Source organism: Periophthalmus magnuspinnatus, chromosome 13, assembly GCF_009829125.3.
Source record: "Periophthalmus magnuspinnatus isolate fPerMag1 chromosome 13, fPerMag1.2.pri, whole genome shotgun sequence".
Taxonomy (NCBI): Eukaryota; Metazoa; Chordata; class Actinopteri; order Gobiiformes; family Gobiidae; genus Periophthalmus; species Periophthalmus magnuspinnatus.
The window spans coordinates 3,837,935-3,845,487 of record NC_047138.1 but is presented as its reverse complement, the minus strand read 5'-3'; positions in this window follow the sequence as shown (position 1 = coordinate 3,845,487).

Here is a 7,553-nt window from a genome sequence, read left to right as displayed (position 1 = left end):
TTTCTTTTTTGGTTTTTTTTTTCTTGCAGAGAAGGAGGGTCTAAGGACAGGGGATGCTCTGGGACAGTTCTCCATTTGCTTGTTTTCTGTTGATTCATTTGCTTGTCTGTTTCTCTTGTTGAATCATTTTTGATTCTCCAGCCCTAAGAAACAAAAATAAATTGAATTGAGTTGAACTAAACTGAAACTACAACAGGTGAGATGATTTGCGCTGTTAAAAAGTCCGTCTTAAACAACATTACCATCAAAAAACTAGTCATTTTTAGTCATTTTTTTGTTGAAAATCAGACACGTAAACAGGACCACGAACGCTCGGATTGATCACCGACTCGTCGAAATGTAATATAAAGTACAAAATTGATTTAAACAACACGTTTTCAGACAATCTTAAAACCTATTTGGCTGCATTTGCTAATACCATTGCGTTTCCATGGTAACAGCTGAACATTAAACCAATACGCAAATATGTCACTGTAAAGAACCAATATGTAAGTATCACATATGTCAATGTCGTTATAAATATATAGCAAAAATCTAAATATTGAGGAGAAGTGTTAAGTTAAAAAGTCAAACTTTTAAAAATAAATAATAAATAGATCCAATGTATGTTTTTATTGTTCAAACCAGGAAATGCACGGTTATTTCTGCACATTTGTTGCACTCAGACAGTCTATTCACATTTGTTTCTTATTAGCGAGACCAGAATACTAAAAACTAAAAAATTAAGTTATTAATTTTTGTCAATATCGCCCACCCTCAGGACAAACCATTTCTGACTAAATCCGTTTCATATGCGATGCACGCTTTCATTTGCATCTTACAATTTCACCACAGTCCAATCGACAGCAGCATATGTCAAACTGTCAAAATGTAATACTAATTTATAGCCTTGTGAGATTAAACAACCCTCAACTGAGTCATCATTGGCTATTATTTCCGAACGTAGCATTTTGATGGCTTTAATTTGTCAAGGAAAAGCAGAAAAATAGTAAACAATGCACCATTTCCATATCGAATTGATGTTTAAGCTGTCCGTCAGGAAGGTGAACTTTGGAAAGGTCGCAATCAAAGCACATAATTGCAAATCTACAACACAAGACGGGCAAAACATCAAAATAAAACACTGGAGATGACCCCGTGACATCAAGAACTCAGATGAATTTTTATAGGAAGCGAAGCACTGGGCGTTGAACATTCTGCAAACTGAAATACTGCATATTTCAATGGCTTTGCAGAAGTTGTATGACGCAAAAAGGACCCATAAGAGCTGATTGATTCACTGACCTAGTATTTTTACAGTCTGTAGTTGACGTTGTGTGTCGGGATAAGCAGCGCTGCAGCCGTGTGTGTGTGCAGAGTGAAGTGGGGCGTCTCTGTCAACACAAATTCTCTTATCTGTGAGACAAAACATGGAGTTGCCAAAGAGGTAATTTGTGCATTAAAAAGAGGCACTAGAAAAACAAATTACTTCCTCAAAAATCAAATGAACTGTTTAAATTTACACAATCCCAACACAAAATAGTACTTGCTTTGCTTTTGACGATGGGACTGGCAGGTTTTGACAGAATTTAGTATCAAGTCTGTCACATTTTATGACAATATCGACAATAAATTACAATTAAATGCATTTTTTTATGTTGATCACGTCCTACTGAACATTTTTGAAGCTCATTTTGTATTTTTTCATGACTTTCCAGATTATTTTAAAACTTTTTGACAGTGTTCGCTAATGCTTGCTTTGCGTTTCTATGGTAACCGCTGATGATCCCACCATAGCGACACACGTAGAACACACCCAAGCATCAATTTTGTGGCTTGTGATTGTTTTACATGGAAATGCGACACCGTTGTAAAATCACAGTGGAGTTTTAACTTGAGAATGAAGCCATCTGGTACTAGACAGAGAAAAATAAGACATTTTTCAGAGGTAAACCAAACAACTATTTTTCACTTGCAGTAAAGATTCGCTGGCAGGTTGATATTTGACAGTTTAGGGAGGCATTTTTCTGAGCGTCAGTAAAAAATGGAGGCAGTGCTCTGAGCCCATTCTGCTGTGTTCTCTAAATGTGCCCAAATCTCTAAATTGATTTGGAGCCTTTTGGTGAGAAGCAGATTTTCATTATCAGCCTCAGCAGTTCACTCCACTAAAAGACGCTGGCACATTATCCAGGCAGGGCCCCCCTCGCCCCCTCCTAATCTGCTTATCAGCCCCGATAGTGGGAGCCTGAATGGGCTGCACTAATGGCAACTGCTCAAACGCTGTTCTTCTCTGAAACACTGGCATCGAGCAGCAGCATCACTAAACACATGATATATCCACACATGTTCAACTCAGTCCATTTCTAACATGTCTACATTTAATTATGCTGTAAATATATGCATTTTAATTCATATTTACCATGCTTGTGTCTATGATATTGATGATAAGATCAATATTTATAACTACAACCATACATTTTTACGCCTATTTATCCACTAAACCATGAAGAATGTGTGAAAAGTGTGTTTCAGAGGCGCGCTCACACAAACTCTGAAACAACTGAAAGAAAAAACAACTTTACAGAGAGTTACGGAGCTTTAACTCGCCATATTAAGTTTGGATTTGGAGGTGCGTTATGAATTATGAATGAGATCATCCCTACAGCAACGATAGAGGCTTACATAACTGAAGAAAAACACTTCTTACAAATTAGACTTGGACAAACAACTATGAAATTTAATCTTTCTAAGCTAAACAAGAAGTTGCTTTTGGCAGAGGGCTTGAAATGGCGTTAATGAAATTGGTGTGGAAGTGGAATTAAGAGAGTATTATTTCTTAAATCGATTTATCCTGGTGGAATAAACCAAAGTATGTCGCGGCTACTTAGTTTGTTGTGCATTGTAGTTTATGTATTTAAATTAGGCATGCACAAATCCAGCCTTTTCTGCTCCAAAATAATTAATTTCCTTTAAATTTAAATAAAATAAGAATAAACTGATCCAAATGTGCAATGTAGCTCTATTTATTCTTCAAGTTACACATTTTTTTCTGAATTGGTGGTGATATTTGATGCCAGTAGTGGATCCCGGTGCTGATTTAGGACTTAAACTGCCTTTTTTCAGCCTTTTTTTTAAACTACGCAACAAAATAATTAGATCTATCCCAAATGAAACATGATCTGATATGTGATTTTGGTTAAATTGTCAGGATTCAGTGCGTCTAATGCTGCTCTATGTTGTAATTAACACTGAAATAATTATATAAACTTGTCTTTATCAACCAGCCCGAGCGAGAACATTTATGAATTGTGACTTTTTTTTTTTTTTTTTACTTTCTGAACCTGCACAAACAACACACGTCAAAATCTAAAAACATTTTTCTCAGTGACTTCTTGTGAAGCACATTTCTTTTGGACCTGTCAGAGCAGCAGGAGGTTGAGCTAGTTAAATCAAAATCCTTGGTCTATTTTCACCCTGCTGCTTTCGAAATTGAAAAAAATTATACAGTGGCAAGTGAAAAAGTAAGAATTTGAATTTTACAGGCAGATAAAACACATTTTAGAGGTGCACCCCCCAAAAAAAGCTCTGATTTGGAATGAGTCGTGCTGCTGCGTGAAACTGGGAAAATCTGAATTTGATTTTGAATAAATGATTTGTGTTTTTATGTTAGAGAGGTAGTGGGACTCTGCGGTAGGTCAGTCAACATTACATTTCTGAGGTAATAAAAATAGTAAGTGCAAAACTCACCATGTGTAGCTCTTCAGAAACTGTCCATCCAGGACCTTTTTCCATTTCCACAGCTACAAAAGCACCAAGAGTTATTTCAACAAGAGTCATTTCCATTTCTGAATATTTGCTGTTATGCCAAAGCCGACCAAACTCATCCATGTGTAGCTAAAAGCATCAATGTTTAGTTTAGAACCTCATTAATTATGCGTCAGACACATGGTCCTTGGGCTCACACAGGCTCGATCAAAATTATTATTATTAATACTAGGTTAGACGACTGTAACGTCCTGCTCACTGGACTCTCCAAACGAGCCTTAAGACAGAACAGAACATCCAGAACACTGCTGCTCAGGTCAGGACTAGAACCAGGAAGTACTTGACACATGTGTCCTGTGCTCAGGTCTAGAACCAGGAAGTACTTCACACATGTGTCCTGTGGCTCAGGTCTGTGGCTCCTGTGGCTCAGAGACTTTAAAGCAGCTCAGTGTGAACAAGTCTCTCCATGGACCAGCACCAAAGAACATCTCCCACATGAGCCACATGAACCATCTCACATGAGGAGGACTAAACCAGGACTAAACCAGGACTAAACCAGGACTAAACCAGGACTAAACCAGGACTAAACCAGGACTAAACCAGGACTAAACCAGGACTGAACCAGGACTAAAGCAGGACTAAAGCAGGACTAAACCAGGACTAAACCAGGACTAAACCAGGACTAAACCAGGACTGAACCAGGACTAAAGCAGGACTAAAGCAGGACTGAACCAGGACTAAACATGAGGAATCAGTGTTTCAGTTTTCTGCAGCTAAATCCTGGAACATTCTTCCTGAAGATGTGAGACTCGACTTTGACAATGTTTAAATCCAGGCTCAAAACTGTTCTGTTTATCTGTGCATCTGACTGAAAAGGTTTTATTCTGCACTTTTCTCCTTTCATGTTAATGTTATGATGATTATTTGTGATTATTTATGTTTTGATTTGTGTGATTTTAATGTCTTTCTTATTCTATAAAGCACTTTGAATTACCTTGTGTACGAATTGTGCTGTACAAATAAACTTGCCTTGCCATTAATCAGTTATTATTTCTGTCAAAAATACACTCACCTGCATCTTTCCTCATGCACGAAGAGAAAGGTGTGTATTTTTAACACCCAAACGATAAAACAACATTACCACTAACACTTTGAACACTTCACTTATTATGGACCAGTGGTTTTAGTTACTTGATCAAATGGGGTATATGTTTACTTTTCTGTCGTGAGAGTGCCCCCTGTTGGTGTAAATGTGCCCTGCATCTTTCTGCACAATGGTCTGAAGAAAATAAACCAGGATCAAATTCATCAATGTGTCTTCACAGCTGCTGCAGTAATGATCCAGGTCATCAACTGTATAAACCTGCTAATAAACTACACATACATTTGGACATAAAATGCTGGTTTAATCCACTGACACTGCTGCTTTTCTAGACTTGGGAAATTGAAATGCTACACTGACTTTTTGTTTCGAATGAGAAAATGGCAAAAGCTGATGAGGCAGATACTCCCATCTATTAAAGTCAGTCTGGATTGTCCCTGCGAGGTGTGTGTCTGTGTGGGCTTTTCCCGGATGATTTAAAGGCTTGCCACTGAAAAAAGAAGAGGTCATTAATAATTATATATTTGCATTTTGCTTTGTCGTCATGTCACATGTCCCTCTGCCCGGGAGCTGCTGCTGTTACCTCTGCTTGTTGTCTGCCTTGATCAGTGCACTCATTTTTTTTTTTTTTTCTTATCAGGGACCCGGGGTGGAATTGAAATGTTTTGGTGGAGGAATAGCAGTTCTTTTTACAGTTTTTATACATGCACAATGAAATAAATTGGTGTTTATAATCAGGACTGCAGTGTTTATGGATATTGAACAGTAGACAAAATGCACAAAAGGTGACAAAATTTGATATTTTAATTAAATGATAAGATATTTTTTCATTTTTTGTGACAAAGATGCTTTACCTCATCGACTAATTCTTATTGGTCAGCTTCCGTCATGCCCTGAGTGAGTAAAGTGAGTGAATTTTCAGACAAAACTAGATTGTAACTACATTTATTTAAAAAAAATTCAATATAGAAAGCTGTAATGTCATTTTTGCACTTTATTTTGCACTTTTAACCATTGCTGCTGGACTGACAAATAAAAATAAAGTACCAAAAACGCATAATCAATCAAAATAGAAAGGTTTCCTGTGCAAAACATTTGTCTCTTCTGCAAATAGGACTAACCACACCTTCAAATTTATATTCTGAACATACACACTTTATAGGATGTGTATGGAGCCTTTTCATTGCTTGTTATTTTAATGTACGCTGAAAGTAAAGCAATTAAAATGATGAATCTGATTTAGCCGCAGACATAAACCCGGGATATACCTTACTGAAGAAGCCTGGGCACCTTTCATGCTTCTAATTGCCGCCAAGCAACTGGAAGGCGGAGCTAATAGCAAAGCTTCAGAGACTTACATGTTTTTCGACAGCAGCTATAAATCTCGGTTCATGCATGAAGACACAAACATATTTGCATCTCTCGTTTCACGGCGTAAAATTAGCTGCAAAACCTGATGTGGCCAGGCCTGTTCCGTGGATTTGTAAGGAATCATTACAGCGCCAAATCTGGAGACTGAAAATATTAAAACATTACTCATAGAAATGCACGGTCTGTGAAGTTTTTGCTGTTTCATGTTATTCATCTTTGCTGTATTGATGAACTTTCCTCCGCCCCGTGCCCCTCTGTGCAGAACGTCTTTTCATCACCACCAATGGCACAAGGAGTCAGCTTAAAATGAACTCATCTCCACAATCCTCTGCACAACTTTGTTTAAGGATCTTTAGACAGTTTGACTAATCGTGTATAAAAAGACGGTGGGCTTTCTATAGGTTAATTTATGAATACTCCAGAGCGCAATAAAACATCCATCCATTTTCTTCCGCTTATGTGGAACTGGGTCGCAGGGGCAGCAGTCTCAGCAGGGACTCCCAGACGTCCCTCACCCCAGACACGTCCTCCAGCTCCTCCGGTGGGACGTTCCCAGTCCAGCCAAGAGACGTAGTTGCTTCAGCGTGTCCTGGGTCTTTCTCGGGGCCTCCTTCCGATGGGATATGCCCGCAACACCTCCCCGGGGAGACGTCCGGAACAGATGCCCGAGCCACCTCAGCCACCTCCTCCTCTCGATGTGGAGGAGCAGCGTCTCTACTCTAAGCTCCTCCCATGTGACCGAGCTCCTCAGCGCTCCCAGACTGGACATTTATACAGAGAAAAACAGCAGCAGTGGTGTTTGCATCAGTGCATGGAACACTACAGGATCTGATATGTCTAATAATAAAGAATATGTTGGGTTTTTTTTCCCATTACACCTTCTATATGAAATGTAACAAGGCCGACCGAAGCTGGAAAGTAGTTGAAACCCCATTTTCAGCTGAGAACATTGGCTCATAAGCAGGAGACTTATGGTAAATGGGGTGTCTCACAAATGTGGTGAGATCATTTGTTTCTCCACAGGTGATCACACAAAAATGTCTCAGTAAATAAACACCTGCTCAGGAAACAATCACATAATTAATTCTACCCCAGATTCCATTTTTCATGTTGTTGTTTGCTCATTACCTCAGCCTGGCATCTTCTTTCCCCCTGCAGCACTTAGGACGTATGGAAAAGCTGTGAGAAGTGAAAGGATTAAATATTCAAGTCTATCAAATGGAGAGTTGGTGAAATGTAAAAAATGACGTAATAATATTTTGTCTGGTGCTTTTATTTCGAAGTTGCTGTTTTGTGCTTGATTGTGCCAGGAGAGACAGGTGCATGACAAGAGCAT